This window comes from Tinamus guttatus, unplaced genomic scaffold (genome assembly GCF_059628265.1).
Source record: "Tinamus guttatus ecotype Peru unplaced genomic scaffold, ASM5962826v1 Tinamus_guttatus_pri_ptg000208l, whole genome shotgun sequence".
NCBI lineage: Eukaryota > Metazoa > Chordata > Aves > Tinamiformes > Tinamidae > Tinamus > Tinamus guttatus.
The window spans coordinates 4018712-4039395 of NW_028288742.1; positions in this window are offsets into that span (position 1 = coordinate 4018712).

Here is a 20684-nt window from a genome sequence, read left to right on the forward strand (position 1 = left end):
ATTTGCTGGAACTGAAGCCTTTTAGAGATTCATATTTGTTTCTCCAAGCTGTCTTGGACAACTTTCTAAAGGTTAAAGTAAGAACAAAATTTTTTAAAAAAAATCCATTTATTTTTCCTCAATCCAAAATCCCTATTAATTTTATTTTTCAAAAAAAAATTTAAAATGTTTGCTATTCAAACCAAACACAAGTATTTCAGTGTGTTCCAAGAGTTAACTATCCTCTTGTTCATATTTCAGGATGTCTTGTTTTTAACTGACTCCAACTTGCCTTCAACTCATTGCAGACACTGTCGCCACTGCCTTGGATATTTCCACTATTTCCGTCACTAGTCCCAAGACTGTGGCAGGGCTTCCTTCACTGTTGCATCAGCTCAGCTTCTTTGGCACCAACAAGGTGAGCAGAGAGCCTGGGCTACAACCCGGGGCTACAACCACTGCCATCCCCACCTGGATGTCCATGAAAGTCAATGCCCCACAGCGTCCGAACTGCCCTGTCTTGTGGAAAGACTGGTGAAGAATATAAAAGAGCTCATAAATGAAAATTACTGCTCTTTGGCTTGTCATTTTTTATGCATCCCAGGAAAAAGCCCAGGATAAAATATAAGGTAAAGTATTCCTCTTGGGGAAAAAACTCATAAACTCATAAACATTATGATTTGAAAAAATACAGTGGAAATTCTTTGCAGCTTCTCAGAATCTGCATTTTTAAATGTGTCCGTAGTACTCTGGGCTTTCTCCAAACATTTTTATTTTCTTTCTGTAGGCCTTCCGGTCCTGAATATTTTTTCTTGAGGAAAAAAATACAACTAAAATTGAAGTGCACCTCCCACTCATGCCATGAGCATCTTCTAATTTCAGGTTGAATTACTTGTATGCTACTGTTTATAGCTTCCATTAGTAAGCAATAAATAGATGAATTACACACCATCCACCCACACACCTGCATATACTTTCCCCTGATTAATTTAATTATTATGCTTTATTAAAATTGAGCAAGTAAGTAAAATGTACATCAAGGGTGAAACTTCATGTCCTTCATACTCTATATATTCCTTGCTGAGAGCACAGCTCATGGCTACATTTTCTATTACTGGTTTGGAAGGTCTTGCTCTCAATTTTTCTTTCCACTATATTTTCTTTTTTCCTCCCCTGGCATTTTTGCATGTCATAGATCTGTATCTAGTATCACCATCTCAACAGTAAGTTTGGGATTGACTTAGTTCACCTGTGTTACCAAGGCACACTTTTACTATTGTCAGTGTGGTCATTTACACTGCAAATGTTTTGACACAGTTTCTTTAAGTAAATAATGTAATAATTATGGTTTTTATTTAAAATAAAAAAAGAACAGTTTGCAAAGATATTTGGATGAAAAAAAGAAGGCAGAAAGAAGGAAAACATGTAAAAACTCTACCTTCAGCAAATTTTTTTTTCTTTCCTTGATGACTGATTTTTAAAACCAATTTTAGTATGAGCTTAATTTTTCTGTTTCTTGATCAGAAATAAAATAAAAGAAAGTCTGTTCATTGGCTTTGAATCTAGAAAACACCTTTCTTACTGCAAGAACCTGTGTAGCACCACACATGCATTTGAAACTTACTGAATGGAAAGTCCCTTAATGGCTTTTAAAAATAACTGGGCCACCCCTTACAATAAGATGAAAAGTTCTGTGATAAGAGATATTCAGCTATGAATTGGGAAATACTTTTTAATATTTTAAGTCCTTATTTCCAAGGACAAGAATTATTTCCTCCAGGTCTCTGCCGCTTCCACTCAGAAGCAGCATGTGCAGCAGAGGCAGATGCTATTAGATACATAATGCAACATATACTCATTCAGCCTTTTTTTATAAAGTAGAATCCAGATTTTTAAAAGCACTTAGGTAGCTAATTCCCAGAGAAATCAGGGATATTCTTGTCCAATAAACATATCAACCACGAGTTCATCCTTCCAATATAAAGGTGAAAGAAAACAATTATTTTAGTGCTTCTGGATTATGTTTAAAAATTAAAAGTAATCCTACTTTAACTCTCTCTTCTAGCTGTCAGAGTTTGTTTCTGACCATATTACTGCTGCTTTTATTTAACACACCCCAGGGTCTCTTTAGTCCAAATCTGGAGATGTATGTGAGGTTAAGAATTAACTGTTCTTCCAGAGAAGACCTGTCTAGGTGGGAAAATAGGTTCTTACCCTGGAATATCCCTTGTCATTTTTACAGATTGAGAAAGAGAAAGAGACAGAAAGACTCGAGAGTATATCTGGCTATTGTGGGATACTCTTATTAAAGGGATCAGCACTATCATGTATATCAACATGCTTTTGTGCTGGACGAAGGTTTAATGTTTGGGGGTCGATGGGAAAAGCCCTACTTCCCAGAACTCTCCCCAAATTTTCTGACATCTCTATAGTACAGGCTGCCCCCAAATTTTCTACTTCATTCTTTGTCTTGGACTAAAACAGTCAAGCTCTTTGTGCAGATTGAATTTATGTCTTTTTCCACAGTTTACACCTTGTAAAAATTGTTGAGGATATAACCATCAACTTGAGAGAAATGAAGTCTGGAGCATATGAACTAATAAGACGAGAATCAGAATATTTCAAACATCTGCTTATGAAGATGTAGTCATGAAAGAGCTGATTCAAAACTCTATATTATGGCTTTTTTTTTTTTTTTCAGCAGATTTTAGCCTTGATACCATATGCCAGGTTTCCTTATACCTGAATAGGATCAAGAGAGGAGAACACAGCAAACACAAGATAACATTTCCTTAAGTAGAAAAAAAAATGCTTGAACCATCAAAGGTATATGAATCTAGGATTTTATGTGCTGTAAGCACTAGCCTCCAGAGTTAAAGAAATGAGCTTTTTAAGATGTCACAGTTCTTCAGAGCTGCCATAGAGGGCTGCTGGGTGCACCACACATTGCTCCTACAAAACTCAGGGAGACTCAGGGACTGTATTTCTTAGTATCATGCATTAATACTTAACTGTTTGATTGCAGAACATTCACAAAATAGTAGTGTCTCTTTCACAAGCTGAACTATCCAGAAAAACTCAAACTCCAAATCTGACCCATTCAAGGCTACTTTGCAATGGAGGAAAGCTCCTAGAAAAGTACTACCTAACATCATAATTTTTCAACCGAACACTGTATGTTCTTGTTTAGGTTTTTCTTCTTCTGGAAAATTTCAAATTTGGAAGGTGGAAGCTAGTACTGAAACAAAGTAAAAATGTGACATTTTGTTTATAGAAGAAAAAAAAAATCCCTCTAGAAACAATACTTTGGGAGAACTGAATCAGCATTGTGTAGCTGAAACACTATATTGCAAAGCATCCCCAGCAGACCATGGAACTTACTGGAAAAGAAGACTGGCACTTGGCAAGCACCATAGATGTTATCATGATGACATAATTGAAAGTCTAAAAAGTATCCACCATATGCAAATGGAAAATGAAATTATGGATAAATTCAAAAAAAAATCTAGGAATTTTGAGAATTTCATAATTATAATTGTCCAAGCTTTTACTATCTATCATTCTTTGCAACAAATAAAATCCTCAACTCTAAGCAAATAATTGGAAGTTTCTACATTTTTTCAGTGCTCACCTGAGATACCATACTGATTTTCAACTTAAAACGTTACATCATTATTTTGCTTAGCTATCCTGATCTCTTCTTCACGTTACGAATTGTTGAGTTAATAAAGTTTCTCTCTCTCTGACAGGCTTGAAACAAATCAAAAATGAAAAACAGAATCCTGGCAACTTACACACACAAAGCCCAAAAATTTTCCAAAAACTTTGTTATAATTATATCTATTTCTTTTTAAACCAACTTGATTATATTTCAAACACTGACTTACATAGTTTAGTAATTTTTTAAAAAATGCATTTGGAGTTTAGACTAAGATTACAGTTACAAAAGGTTAATCTGAGTGAGGTAAAATTAAGAGCTGGGCTTCTGTTCACGGGAGGAGGCTTGAAGCTTGGAGTGGCAAGGAATGGAAAGTACTGCAGGTTTTGGTAAATCATGGAGGTACTTAGCGATGCTAAAAGCATAATTAATTAGGAAAGTTTGAAAGCTTTGGGTAAAATGAGACAAATATAAATTAAAACAATAGTTCCAAAGCATGGTAACTCTGCAGGTAAAGCCTGAAGCTGCTGCTCGGTCAATCTTCCCTCTTGTGCTCTTATTCTTCTGCAGTCCCCATTCAGGGCTTACATCCGTTTTCCTTGTTCTTCTGGTGATAAAAAACTAATGGCATTAATGAGCTCATAAGGTGCTTACTGTGCCATAAAATACTGAAACCAGCCCTGAACACTTGGAACTCTTTTTTATTTGCAGATATTTTGTTAGAATCTTAGCAATGGGCTCAGTAGTTTTAATGTCTCAAATATTTGACATTGTTTTGGGATGAGGGTCATTTGTTTGTTTGTTTCACTAGATCTAGGGGCATAATTGATGCAGGATAATGAAGGGTCCAGAAGCAATGAGAGAATTAAATTTTGAAATAAAATAGCATCCATAACAAAAAACAGTACTTTTGATATTCTAGTCACTCCCTCTATTCTGGAATTTCGTGCAACTACAGAGGATAAATTGCAGGGCTGGATGTCAATTTTCTTACATTCTTCTCCTTTGGAATGTTCCATAAACATCAATTTCTACAGAAGTTGATTTATCCTCCTTCTCCTCATCTTATTCAGCAAATCACTTCAGCACATATTTAAGTATCCTTAATCACATATTTAATTGCTTTGCTAAATTTGGGTATAATATTCCAACATATTCTGACAGTAGTCAAGATCTTAAGTGCTCTGCTGAATGAGCTGATGAAGAAAGAAAAGTAGGCTAGAAATGTATGTGTGTGTGTGTGTGTATAAATATTTTATATTTATGTATGTATATATGTATAACTTAAGCAGCAGAGATGCCAAATAAGATACCTCTAATACTTATTTCTGTAAGAATAAAATGTAATAAGTTTGAGGAGTTTAAAAGAGTTCAAAACCTTGAAAAATTTAAGACTCGACACCTTGGGATTTACTACATCCAGAAGCCCTTATTTAATTCAGCAACGGAACACTGAGGTTTCTGTCAGCACATGGTTCATCTTACATCTACCTCAGTTTAACCAATATCTAACACATCTAAAAACCTACAAGCTGCTCAGGGTTCAGCTTTGTATCTCACAACAATTTGAAATTTTTCAAAACTCTACTTTTATTTTTTTTGGATAATGTTCTACTCATGTTCGGAATACATGATGCCATCAAATAAGCTGAGAATTTTACAATTGTTCATGTTTTCTTGTTTTTTTTACATAATACTAAAATGCTTCTCCACACCTTTGCAGAGGCTGTTGCTCAGGGGAAGGAAAACAGTTTTGCAGACACTAGGCTTTGGTTGTGGGCTTTTGTTTGCCGGTTCCTGAAATGACATTTGCTATTGAGTCTCCTAAGCTGCAGTGGCATTGCCAATAATATCCCAGAGGCTGATGTACACAGGCAGCCTGTCATTCATCCTGCCTATTGCCATCATAACTTAAACAGATCCCTTACAGAGGGCCCATTTCATGATGCAAATCACTGCCTCCCAGACAAGAGAAGCGCATTTGCAAGCCTGGTTCTGGGAACATTAAGCCATACAGCATCAATGTCCTGAGTGTAATAAATAACATCTCTAAAATCCACCATGATCTAACCACGCTTTCTAGGCATTATGACAGGACTATCAAGGAGGCGCTAAACACTTTAATGCTGTGAGCCCTGAGCTGCACTAACAGACCACAACCAATAAGAGGATGCAGGTTACGTGCCTAGAATACTTGTCCAGGTTTCCTAAGCTTTACAAATCACCAGGTCATTTCACACTGTTTTTGCTTTTGCATCAAATTAGAGCACAATGACAATTTTCCTAGTGATTGCTACTAGATGTAGCAAAAAATGTATCTAGTAGACTAGTAATGTAAAAAAAAAATGGGCAAGATTTCATAAAATTAAAACACATTTTATGGAATCCAGACTTTTATTGCAGAAAAATGAACAATGTCATATCATTTAGATTTACAAACACAGATCTTCCTTGTGTAATTAAGACAAAATCTTCTAATTATGAGTCCTAAATCTAGCACACTCACTTTTTCAAAACTATTAGCAATATAGTAATAATTGTGTTGTACATTGACAGACAGAATTTGATTACTGGAATTAGGCATTTTACCAGAAGCTTGTCTCAGTCAAACTTCATTTAAGGAACTGAAACATCATTTTCCAAGTACTATCACTTTATGGTATTATAAACACTGGAATTGTAAATATGAGGTTCTGGAAAATTTTGGTTTTAATGTTTCTTAAACCATTTCCCTTTTTTTTCAGCTTTAATGCTTATTTTTTTATTACACAGATAAAACAAACATCAGTGATTTCAGAAAGCCTGTCAATCAGAAGTGTAGAGAGATGTAGTTTACTGTGGTCTGACTATATCACTGCACATCCCTGCAAAAAGTACTCAGAAGTAATAATCAGGCATAGAAAGATATAATTCCAAGGTGAGATGAATAATACCTGCTGCATATTTATTTCCAATATTATTCAAGATATATAAAACTTTGAAGTTTAGAGGAGTTATTCCCAGAAATAATCTAAAATAGATTCTACCACTACATCTGAATTCTTAGTCAAATTGTGTCTTGATAACACCTAATACTCTGTTGACAGTAACAAGGATCACTTAGTAAATTATGCTTGCTTAAATGCCTGCAGCATATTATCTCCTGGGCCCCTTAGCGTTTGGATATGCTTAGTTATAACTTATTTCTGACTCTGGTGATGCTCCAAATCAGGATTCACTCATTGGTATTTGACCTTCTAAGCATAACAGAGTTTTAATTATAATTAAGGCTCTGGGTGGCACTGCAATATAAATATTAAAACCAGAAGACATTATCATTAAAACAGTGCTGAGAATCTTACCAAGTCTTCTTCATCACTTGAACTGGACAGCTACAACTGAGTGGCTTAGATTGAGCTAAAGAGCTGATTTTTCCTTCCATGCTCCCATTGGCCTTCCTCTAAAGCTGTTGAGTTAAACAACTTTTACATAGAGAGAAGGCATATTGAAAATCAATGTCAATGCTTTAGTCAGTACCTTAAAACCAGCCACACAGAGCTAGGACTGTGAGAGGTCATCAAGATATAGAAAGTTAGGAAGTTTTGCCAGCCGGGATGACATTTCATGTGCATATTCTGCATAACTTAAGCCTTGCCAGAAGTTAAAGCATGAGCCAGCTGGAGTGGACCCAGCACATACACCTGGATGGCTGCTGCTGGTTGCTGCCCCAGAGCTGGGTACCACCTTGCTACTTAGAAGAAGGCTCAGCTCCTGTATAACACGAGCCAAATGGGGGGCAGCAGCCACGCAGAGGGGCACAGTTCCCCTGAGTTTCTCTAGCGTGAAGTCTCTCAGTGCCTCGACAAGCTGCCCTTCCCTTCACCACGTGAACTTTAGCTACTGTCCTCCTCTTTCCTCCAGCACCTTATGCTGTAGTTATTTCTGGAAAGTGATGGCAACTATTGCACTGATACACTTTTGAAATTGAAAATGCAGCAGACTGATTCATTAGGTGTCACGGACTTCCCGGACAGCAATTCATATACATGCTCTGCACAGCAGTCACATGGTGAATCCAACATCTTCCATAAATCTCTGCTCAGGCATGGCAGAAAGCATCTGAACACATGCTGGAGGAATGCCACAATACTTCTTCCTTCCATAAAGTTGATGGGAAAAAAAAATAAAGCAGTAGATGATAGCTGATACCTTAAAAAGCTGGAGCACAATAAACAAGTATGGTGCAGCTCGCTGGTCCCAACCGCTCAGAAACAAGTTTGTTCTAGGTCTGCTAAAATTAAAAGAAGCTCCAGGTGGCAGGCAGATAAGAGGAGAATGTGACATAGCTGTTTCAAAAGTCTGAGTCGCTTAGAACATGGAAATATCACAAAGTCTAGTCAAAGCTAACTATTCATGGAGTGCTAAACTCAAAAATTATTCAAAGAGAGCATACATTCAAAGAGAGTATACATTTTTATGCTAACCAGCGAGATTAATTACTCTGACTGTTTTCAGGTACCTCCATAAGCCCAGCCTGCTACCTCCTTATTTTTCTGCTACCACTAAACTGTGAATGAAAATCAAGTTTTGTCTTTGCAGTGTCAGAGAATTTCAAGGCCATTCTGTGACTCTAAGCTCTTTTAAAGATATACACCTGTAGCCTGTAAATTCAGAGAAACATTAAAACTGCTGAAACAGAGTAGATGCATTTGTCAGTTCTGCAGGGAAGGAATGATCAAATCATAATGATGTGCTTCACATAAAACAAATTCCAGTGCTCTGTGGAAAGTTCACCAAAAGAGACTGAAAGATTATAAAAAAGAGGCAAAGACTCTTCCAGGTCTTACAAATGTGTTACAGCTAGTCTGCATTTTAATTTGAATTGACATTTTTTCATCTGTGTGACTCAGTTGGTTGTGACCCATCAGTTTAAGAGCATGAACTGCATTGAGACTTGTTTACCAAACAACAAAGTCTTTATTCTAAAGGTGTTTTTCTATAGGTAAGTTTAGACACTTATGAAAGTCGGAAATGTAACTACAGACCCCAACAGTTTAATTCTGCAAAGATCCAAACCAGAAATTCCAGACTCAAATCTTTTCGGACCACCGACTCTGTATTCATCCTTCAAATCCAAATTCAGTCAAACAGTGATGGTGGTGACTGTTTCTTCATTTTTAAATATGGTTTAGGCATTCAGACAGTTACTGATACAGTTAAAGTTGCAAACTAATTCTCAAAACACAGACTGCAAAAATTTTGATTCTACCCCCCTCTTCACCTTACAGATATGAAGCTGTCCCCTTCCAAGTCAGTCACATTTGTCACAAACCAATGTATCATCACCTTATACCTAACTCCCTGGAGGGGACAGTAGCATACTAAAGAGAACATCCTGTGCTCCAGAGGGATGCACAGACCTGAAATCTGGAAGCTCCTCCAGGAATCTGTAGGGAAAGGATGGGTGCTGTGCCCCAGCGGCCACCTGGGCTGCCAGGGGGACAGGCTGAGGAGGCTGGTGGGAAGCTGCATTCAGTGATCAGGATCACGGACAGTGACAGGTGAGGAGGATCGACGCACTCAGCTTTTCTCCTCAGGCAAATCTGTTCCATCACTTGAGGTGCTTCACTACCGCCCAGGAGTTTGTCTGAGGGGCAAGGTGCTGGTTTTCAAATGCTTGTTCATCTTGCTTGGACCTGGGTCTTGGTCTAGTGTCTCCAAAACAACATACAAGATATCTAGTAATCATTTTTGCAAGACATTGTTTATCTGATTGCTCTCAAGGAAATTCTCCCATGGACAGGCACATGTTTTCCTACCTACTGTATGAAATTCCTTGTAACTTGTCAGGAGACTCAGATCCTTACTTCCCCTTTCCTGTTCCTTTCTGCAAAACGAATTATCTTCCAAAGAAAACATAGTCGCCCTCTTTCACAGGTTTAGGCAGTAGCTGAGAGGGTTTTGAGGTCCCCCGCAGTGCTTAAGTATAGTGCTGAGAGTGATAATTATGTGATCTTTTGTGGATTTTGTGCCTCAAGCCCCATTTCAATTAAAGCATCTTTGTGTGATTTAGGTTTAACCCAATCCAGCACAGTAACCTCGAGGCCATATCAATGGCAATTGAAAAATGTCCAGAAGCAAGTACAAAACTGTTATCGACACTGCAAAGAAATGCCTACCAAAAAATTGGCCTCAGGGCAACTGAATATTTACACTCCCCCAAAAAAGCTCCCATATAGGATAGTTTTAAAACACAGACAAATTGTCAAAGCACACTCGACTCAACGGGTATTAAAGAAAATGACTGGACAATAGTTTTAGTCAATAAATATAGAAAGTTCACTTTCTACTTTTAGTCTGTAGTCTTGGATTACTGCCCATTTGCTGTGTTGGTTCAACCCTATCACTTTGGAGTTCAAGGACTCAATCTCCAATGGAAGCCACATTTAGCTGTATTTCTGCCTTTGCACACATAGTCATATATATGAGCACACTATGTTCATTTGTATTGTTTCTCCTGAAAACATGACTTTTTGAGACATCTCCAAGCCTCCCTCCAAAAAATATAAACAACAACAACAACAACAACAACAAAAAAAAAAAAAAAAAAACAAGGCAGTAGACTTGGAAATGGGCAAATGCATTTATAGGAGGCTTTGGATGGGAAAAAGCAGACCAGGATCAGAGCTGACTAATCACTATTCACAGTCTTAAAGCCCTCCATACGTATTTTAAGCCTGCATCAAGTAGTAGATATTTGATATTTGAATACTTCTTTGGAATAATAATAAGAATAAAAAAACCTTTCTATTTTAGCTGTAAAACAGTTTTAGAGTATTCCCTCTGTTTGCTCACCCAGCCAGTGTTCGTTATTTCTCATGCAGTAGGAAACTAGTTTATCTGTGGATGCAGTCATTTGCAGATTGCAGACTAGAAAATAATTGCTTACCAATGTGCTTTCTTTTGTTTGTCCTCTTTCAGATAATTCCTTCTGGGTGCATAGAAGTGATCATGAGTTAGTGTTAGGACTACATTACAAAAATCCAATATCACATCTCCTACATAATCGCATTTCCTCCCCAGTGATTGATGGATATTTTGCTGAGCAGAGAGGTGAGGAGAGGTGGAAGAACTAAATCTTTCCAAACCTACCTCTTACTTGCTCACAAAGCCTGGCCTTATTACTCTAGCAGATAACCCACTGATGCATGCCCATGTTTGAAATGTACATCTTATCTTTTCTTATCTGGTTTACAGCTTTTTCTGCCAGAATAGGGACAATTGTTGAAATACAATTAAGCCTCTCTAATCAGTTTGCTCATCCCAACTATCCACTAACATCATATACAGACAAGATAAACAGGCAATTACCATGGAGAACATTTGCTAAACAAAGCTGTAATTAATAATAAATGAAGCAGAGTTCCCAACTACTTAAATACAGTAGTTATTAATTATCATGTGGCCCCAAGCTATTTGTGTAGAGTGTATAATTTGCAATTCTGCGTGATCTCAGCTGTATTCCCTGAAGCCTTCAGAGCTATCTTTTGCATAACTTTAAACTCCAGTATGTTGGTTGTGCAAGTTACTTCTGGCTTCTGCCCCAACTCTCACCATCAGAATGCCAAGAAATGCAATCTTGTATTTATGTGGAAGAAATTACAACTTTTAAACATCAGCATATAGCAAATGTCAGAATTATAGCGTACAACTGAATTAGATTTGGCTGGCAGGCCTATTTTTGTCACCTGTCATATACTATCAGCATCCAGCTGTACAATAAGCGATATGGAAGAAGCCTGGAGTGTCCTACATACTGTTCACTTAAAAATATATTAACAGGGCTATTTTCATCACCAGGAACTTTACCAGCCGGTTTCCAACGTACTGGCTAATTTAAGCTCTTATTACACACAATATCACTCCTTCAAAAAATTAGATATTCCATATAACATAAAACCTTCAAAATCTTTCTTACTAAAGGTCACAATGTTGTCATGGATCTGCAGGGAAGGCAATGCCTTCCACATTTATGTGCTCCACGCTAGAGTGGGACCATAAAATTAGACTGCTAGCAATCCTAGACACACTACATTTTTACAGCAGTAGACCCTACAGCTCTGTTACCCCCAAGATGGCTTCTACACCTTTAATTCTCAACGTATTTATTTCAAATGGGTCCAAAAAGTCATGAACCTGCTCCTGGAAACTTATGGAATATCGAAGCCAGACTGCCAGCAGGATATGCGTTTTAAATGACAAAGACCAGACATAGTCCAGACTGGCCTGTTCGTATTTGCCCAGTGACACAAAGTATCTTAAGGACTTCAGCAGAGAAGGGGAAAATCACAGCTTTCACACAGGTCAGCCCTGGTGGCACTATGCACCTTTTTGGACCAGTATCCCCAAAATCTCCATCTCTCACTTCCTTGGGCAAACAAATTGCCTATGACAGCACCCAGAATTTTAGGTCTATATAAACTGTAGTTACTCTAATGTTACTGACTGATCTGATTATTTTGTCAGGCATTCCCTGAGAGGAAACATGCACTGCAGGAACTTGTAGGCTGCCTCCAATGTAACTTCATTTCTCTTATCTTAGTAATTCATTCATGCCAACCAGACTCACCTACAGGATCCACATCCATATCTCACTTTTCTGTGCTACTGAAGACACTGAATCTCAGTGGTATCTGGGTTATTTATTATTATTATTATTATTATTTAAAGTCACTGAAGATACTGAATTATTAAAAATATGAGAGACAATACAAGAAAAAGTCCTGCAATCTCCACAATTGTCTTACAACTGTTAATATTGTCTCCATGAAATGTAGTCTCTGTGTGCCATGTGGTACCCCATAATGCTCCTCATCATATTATTATTTTAGCATGATTAATTCCAATGACCAGTTACCCATCCAATGATGGTAACAAGCATGGCTATTGCTATAAACCATACAACAATTTCATTACATGGCTGAGTCTCACAAGTCTTTCCACTTGTACATGAGAATTAAAGGCAATCTTCAGACAAAAGTAAATAAACGTAGGTTCAAATTTGAGTCTTTGGAAATGCATATATTTAACTAAAAGTTACAATAAGATGTTTGGCCTCTGTGAGATACCACAAATGGCAGACTAGAAGTCATCTGACTGATGTAGGCAAGAATGACCAGATGCTGATGATTTGCTTTGCAAGCATGATCTGAACCTGCACTTGGATGTTGAAACATTGTTAGGTGGCATATCATGACTTAATTTGTATTTTTGTGGTTTTAAGATGAGCTCTGTTAGGGACTTTCCTGAGTAATAACAGAATTTTAAAAATAATTTAAAAGTTTGGGGCCTTTTTAATAGCTTTGACTTTAAATATATAACTAAATCTAAATGCCATGAAAAGGACATAGGTGATTGCAAATCTCAGAACTGCCAAAAAATGATTGATAAATTTTATCCCTCCTACTCCCTGCTATGAAGCTAGAACTGGCAAAGCATTTCTAGCTCAGGAGACTGGGAATCACCTGCAAATCACAGAAATCTGTGCTGAAAAGCTCTGCAGCTGAAGTCTCTGCTCCCTGCATCTCCCTCACATGTTTGGTACCTTGCCTCTGTCTTCTTCCATGGGGTGTGTGTGTACGGGAAGTCAAGGACTGAAACCTCTGCTTAAGTCACTAGCCCAGATTTCTGGGAAACCACTGTGGCACCAGCGAACATTAATAGGAAATATGCCTGACAAGGCTCAAAACAGCAAGGATGACACAGGAGCTCTTACAAAGGTGAGGCAGCAGTTGTTTTTCCCAAACAGAGCTCTCACGATGAGGAGAAAATAATCTGGCAGGTAGGGTACAAAAGAGTTTATAATAGCTCAAATGACTAAGTACAATCCAAACTCAGAAGGGAGTGGAAAATTTGGGAAATCTGAAATTGTGCATCTGGAAAATGCCTTTTGTTGTAGTCAGTCACTGTGAGCATGTTTCGCCGTCAGTCATGGATACAAAAATGATATTACAGCACATTTGTGACAATGGTGACAACTAGCTAGAACAAGGAAATTTTAGTTTTATTCATGGCTCAAAAAAGAATAAAGAAAAAGAAAAACATCTCACTGGCATTTTATTCTTTGGCATGCAATTGCCTACTTGCAGGTCCCTAATGAAATATGCTGACAAAATTTCTGCTGTTAGACTTAGAAGTCAGCTGAAGAGGGAGTTGCTGAAAGGCAGCTGTTCATAATATTCAAGTTAGCCAAAGAGGGCACCTCTAACAGAACCAAAGAGATCTTTTCCTTTGTAATGGAGGAAAAAAATGACTAGGACACAGCAAATGGGGAGAATGCAATCAAAGCACAAAGGAGTTGTCTATTGTGCATGTTGAGGAATTATGCTGAATAGTCAGGACCCCATGGCTTCATCATTCTGTACAAATGGTCAGTGCTTTTCCGTTTTTCTCCAAAACACAAGGTTACTGGAAAAAGCTATTTCTGTCTTTGCATGTGCGAGAGAGAATAACTACAAACACACAGACTTTGTATAAATGCTCTAATCTCTTAAATGTTTCTTCTGATTATCCTTTAGGTCAGAAACTTAGATCTAGGGGTTCAAGAGAAGGTATAATTAACCCTAGAGGCAGCCACTCTATTGATCATCAGTATATTACTTCTCTATGTGCATAAAAAGGATACTTTATTGGTCTTTTAAAACCAATTTAGAAACATAGATGACCCTCCTTAACCTCTTGAATTCTCTCTCAACTCTAAACTTTAATAAAATCTCTGCAAATATTAGTTGTAAGTTAGAAATATCTCTTGTGTAAGTATAAAAGTCTTTCCAGTCATATGACTGGCTTATATTTTGTCCAAGGAACTGGCAGTTTTTAAACAACCATTCCAATGTTCTCGGGGGCCCAGATGTTCAGCAGTTAGTTGTATCAGCTGGGACATATTTATAATCTACATGTTTTTGAAAATACCTCTGTGGTAGAACTGTTTTTACAATTTTAGTTACCAAAACTCTGTTTATTAGTTTTGTATATCCTTTTAGGTATTATTTCACTTAACTGGAAATGTTAACCGAATGACAGGAATAAAATTTTACTTCTGTCTAGGCCAGTTCAAAGCAATTCCTGTGCCTTTGTAAATCTAACTTACACAATGAAACTCAAAGAAAACCCCATGTTGCAACTGTTTTCCCATTAAAAAAGGGAAAAAATAAACATATTTCAAAAGACTTCAGTTTTGGTCTTTTTTCTTTAGGAAAAAATACTAACATTTCTAGAGCTTGTTCAAAATTAGCCTTCACTTCATTTCAAAGTTTTGTAAAAGAAAAATTGGCACAGGAGTGTGGTAAGTGACTACACTGATGGTAGTATTTCATTTAGAGAATTTAACAACCTCCCAATCCCAATATCAGGCATAAAGTACTGATATACCATCTCCTTGATATTATATCACAAAAATCAGTTATTTTCTATAGCTAGAATGTTCAAAGTTCTGTTAACATATTCTCATAAAATTCAAAAAATAATCCTTGAAAAAAATCAATGATACACATTTTCTCCTTTAGAATGAAGTAAAAGCAATAACTATGCAAATATAAGGTAATTCATGTATTATTCTGGACCCCAAAGTAATGCTGAGCATGTCATTATTTTAAAATGGGAATATGCTTAGTTTAAATCTATTTTGTTAAGTTCTGAGCTTGAAACTTGCAGTTTCTCATAATGATCCACTGAATCACACCTTCTCTCAAGGTATCTTTCAGGGGCGAATGGGCAGCTCAGTTCTTTTCGGTCACTTTCCATCTCAGTAAGACAACATGCTTGTGCCCATGTCACTTCCTTCTCATTCCAGAATAAGCTGTCATAGTAAGAAGCTACCTTCAGGTAGCTTCCTCAAAATACCTTTTTTATTTATTTTTTTAAAAAACATTATATCCTTCAAATCTGTAAAGTGCACAGATATTTCTCTGTCCCCATCAATGGCAGCAGTTCCAGAAGCTCTGAACAGCAGAGACTGTGAAAGGTCAGGCAGTTCACTGCTGAATACACTACTTTTTTCTTTGCCAGAAGAAAATCAAAGATTTGTTCTTTCAAATTCAGATAAGTCACAACTTTCTCTAGGCAAATAGTCAGTTCTATAGTGAGTGTGGAGGTCTTGTTCCACATGAAAATCCAAAAAGAGGAGTTGAAAAAAAGTTTACTAATTGCACAGTAGCTCTTTTGAGGAACAGAATGCTGGTATCCATAATTCATCATGTATTGACTGTAGTCTCTGTCAATAGATTTGGCTACATACTCGGGCTCAAAAGTAGCAGAAATTAGCAAAACATCAGTGTTGCTAAACTGTGTAAGCATGTTCTTTAGTTGCTCGTCTTTATTAAAGGAGGCCATTGTGAAAGCCGTATAAAAGTTTGATGACAATCAGAGATTTTTATATTATATATATAACATATATACTATAATATAATTAACTTTATATATAATATATATATAACTTTATATATTAATTATAACCTATTCTTTAAAACAGGACCTTAAAAACCATCAGTATGCCAAAACGATATGGGAAGTGGAGTACTGTAATTGCATCCTTTTAGGAAGTAATAATGATTATGACTTACTGCTCTTTATCTATACATTGTCAAAAGTGCATTACATGCTTTACAAATGATTGTGATCTTAGAGTTCTTACTATGGAAAACTTCAGCTCTAAAATACACATTGTACATTTGTAGTTATAAATCAAATTAATAAATTAAACAGCATTAAATTCCACAGAGAAAATAAAGAGCCCTGACCTTGCCTTAAGCAAAAATAAAAACCCAGATGAGTATGTCATCTCTGTGGAGTTTTAAGGTATGAGGATTTTTTCCTCCATTGTTAGGCCATTGCAGTCTTATGGAGAAAAAGAAAACAAAGTAAACTAAGAAATTACTGAGGTGTAATTTCTCAAGATAGAGATATCTTGTTTAATTTCTAATCACCAGTAGATCTCCCTTTTTTCATTGGCAAATATCATCTCTAAGTGCTGAAAGAAGTAATTTTAGTAAAAGGTTTAGAATATTGCCATCAAAATGGTCTTAATTTAGGATGAATTTTACCAGCAATGCCGCAGTGACAAGAAAAGGATCATGCCACAATGTCCTCCAGTCCTCAAGGTGTGCATACTGACTTCTAATACTGCTAAGGATGATGTGCACCAGTGGGTTCACGTAAGGACCAACTCTTACATTTCTGGACTGTAGTGAAATTCTTTATATGCTCAAACATGCTCTGTCACAGAGAAGAGATTTGGGAATGTTATCCTGATTAACAGTCTATGGAACTACACCCCACACCTGTGATCAAAAGACCTGGTCCTGCCTCTGACCTCTGTTAGATCTCTCATGGCCTGAATAAGAGAGACAGTCTCCCTGAGCTCAGCCTGTTATAAAGTAGGGAAATAAGCTCTTTCAGAAAACAATGAACAGCCTAAGTTACATCCCCAAAAGAATCAAGAATATCTTTCAGGAATATCTCCCATTGAACATAGCATAAACTTCAGGGAATTGCACTCTTGATTGGGCCACTAATTATGGGTACTAATCATAGGGATATAAATGTTCCTCCTTCTCACATAAGTAAGAAATTGATGTTGTTCACTGGAGAAGATTAGCAGATATTTTTAATAAAAGAGATCATCCAAACTAAGTTTTAAACAGCTTTTGTGTACAGAGACACAATGGAACTGAAGCAGCTATAGCAACCCAAGAGCTTCGGAGCTGTCTGAAGCCAGATCCTGTCTCTAACAAACCCTGCATTGGAGCTACCCCTTAGCACAACCGAGTGAATTCAGCTCTGTTCATACAAGGCCTAAATTGTCACCTTCATTGATCTCACATGTTTACATGGTATTTACTGAGTGTGTAAGTGTATTCTCATATAATAATATGTGAAGGTTGTGTCAACCAAGATATGATGTTCAAGGGCATTGCTATCAGGCAGGTTTCTGTTTTATGTAGCAGAGAAAGGTTATTGGTTTGTGTCCTTCTTTATTCTAAATACTTTCTGTGTTTTACCTCTGCAGCAGTTGTTATTAGTCATCTGAGTTTACACAGAAGTAGTAGGATATATTCCTTCCATAATTTTCAAATAATATTATTAAGGTATTTGGTAACATAGCTGAACTCTTGCTGACATAGCGATAAGCAGTAATTTAGGAAATATGACACACAGAGGGCACAAGTGTGAAACATACTACAATATTTTAAGGACAGAATTAAAAATAAAAGATATTTGTGTTTTTTTGGTGTTGACAAATCATTTGCAGAGAACTCTAAAATCGGAGTCAATGCTATAATTTCCGTATGGGTCAATAATGTCAATGCTGTAGAACAGTATTGCTTTCAGTCTATTCCAGCTACTTTGTTATCTCATATGTCTTTCAAAGACAACAAATATTTAAACGTAACATTGCTTCAAGGTCTGAATGCATAACACTCATATCTTCATTCTTACCTTCCCAAAATACATACCACCCTCTCTCATAGGATGTATTTCAAGATAGACCTTTATTCAAATCACACAAGCATACCTGGCTCAGTCCATAAGGGAGAAAGAGGCACCTGAATTCCTCTTTAAGTATCTCAGTTCAGTCTGCTGCTGCCCACATGGGCTGAGGCAACCAACATTGCTGCAATGCTGTGTCACCTTGGGGTTGAGCCCAAGCCCCTGCACAGCTCACTCTATCCATATGTTGGCTCACACTTTGAATCAAGCAGGAAAAAGGCTTCAGGTAAATGTCTAGTGGAGTAGCTGTCTGGAAATCATCTCTCCCCTACTCACAGGCAAACAGGTTTTGTCTCATTATACAAGACCATGTTTGAGCATTGCTCTGAAAACTGTCCGAGGCAGAGATTGAGCTCCCATTTGTAAAGTCTAGCAGGCCATTCTATGATCTGTGTGATCCATGCCTTTATTTTGTTATGGGACCTACATAGGATAATAGTTTTCTTTCCCTTTTACACAGGGAGTCACTGCTCAGAGTATTTAGCCAGAATATAGGATGCCTATTAGCCACCCACATTCAGCCATCTGCCTTGATCCTGTATCTCCACCTAATGGGAGGCTGAGCTTGGCCTTCTTCCTACTGATTCTGCTCTGGGCTGCATGGAGGAGCTTGTCAGCCATGAGAGCAGGCAATGGGAGCTGGAACTGCCTTTGAAGGTAGCATGCATGAATCGCTGAGCCAGGGAACAGCTCATCTTCCCCAGCCTCCGGAATCAGTCCAAGAAATTGGGAAGAGCTTCAAGAGCAGGGATCAAGGGAGAACTGTACTGCAATGCCTGGTAAGGAGGCATGGTGCAGCAAGATGCGAGCTGCAGTTCTCTTGGGTAGGAGAGGGCCCTGACACAGCATTTTGAGAATCACAGAATCTAATATTTGCGTGGGGTCAAGTTACTACACAGGAAGGGAGGAGGGGAACTAGGCACCTTGTTAGGCAATCGCATAAACAGAACCTGTTCTAGGAACTATTAGTTGCATTTAAATGCTTTGTTAGTTTCGGAAGATCAGGACTGCACTTTAAATTGTGAACATACATAAAACTAATCTCTCCTAAACAGGCAGAAAAAAATATAAAGTGAGGTAAGTGAAGGTGCAAGATGAATATTTTCCAGGATAAGTTTTCTTCACTCACATAGATGTTTTTGCAGACTTCATTGAACAACATAGTCACCGGCATCATATCAGGATCTGAAGGAAGGATCAGATCTGCACACCCCTGGAAATGGCTCACAACATCAAATTCAACTCCAGTGCTTCCACAATGTGTTACAGATATCTGTGTATTAATGACTATATCAATACCTCTGGTGAAGAGGGAGAAAGGAAACTTGGAGCAGCTTTTATGTACACATATAAAAAATTTTAGTAACTTAATGGGTTTGTGAGAATGTAGCTCTTACTAATAGACATGATCATTGCTGAAGAGTAGATATATCTAATTTGCTACATTATACACTTACCCATAATTGATAACATAAGTACAACTCTGTAGTTGTCATAACAGTCCACGCATTGTCAATAAATTTAGCCTTCCAGAAAAGGAATGAGGCTCTAGTAATAAATCTTTCTCTACAGACAGCTAAAATTTGAAACTTCTTGTTTATAGTGCTTTGGCTACTGAACAATTACATAACAAAGGAATCAATACAGCCATACTTTGCTAATATTTCTGTTCAGCACAGAAAACGAAGAAGGGACTCATACTTTTTGCAATTAGTTGTTTTTTTCAGGAAGAAATCATCCTTCTCTCATTAGAGCAGTACTGTTCTACTAGTATGCTTCTTCTGGGATACATAAGATTCTCCCCCAGCTGGTATTTTTTTTTGAAACTAAATGTGGTCAGCCTCATCACAGCAGTAGATGCCATGAAAGATAGAAAGAAGTTCATACTCCCACACCTTGAAACCACTTCCTTTGTACTTATAGAGAGATCTCCCAGAGCTAGTGCTGTCTCCCAGCTAGACCCTTTTATTTTACTTCTCCAGATACACAACAATAACACTAAAGGTGAGCCCAGCAACCACCTGTGCTACTAAAGAGGCAGAGCTTGGACTATAACAGCAGCAATTTCAGTCTGATTTGGCAACACCTGAGAGTCATCCTAAAAGCAGGCATTTCTTTTTGAATAAACCATGATACCTAAAAAATAAGGAGCTTTCCTGATTCCACTCCTCACATGGATGGTTTTACACTGCTCAGCCAGGCTTAGCATCCACCAATAAAACCTGCAAGCAGCATGCCAAAGTATGTATTTAGAAATAAAGAAAAGCATGCAGTTGAACCACAACACGTTTGTTAGGTACGGTAAAGAAGCTCCTGTAGAATTAGGAACCACAAAATGCTTGTTAGGTAAAAAAGCTTGTGTAGAACTAGGACTGACTTCTCCATAGCAGGTAAGAAGTAAATCCTGTACCATCCTTTCTGGATTCAATGGTATTCTGAATCGGATAGGTAAAAATTCCACTTTTTATGAGTAAAATAGAGGGGCAAGTAAAATCATCAAACCAGCAGAACTAGGTTACCT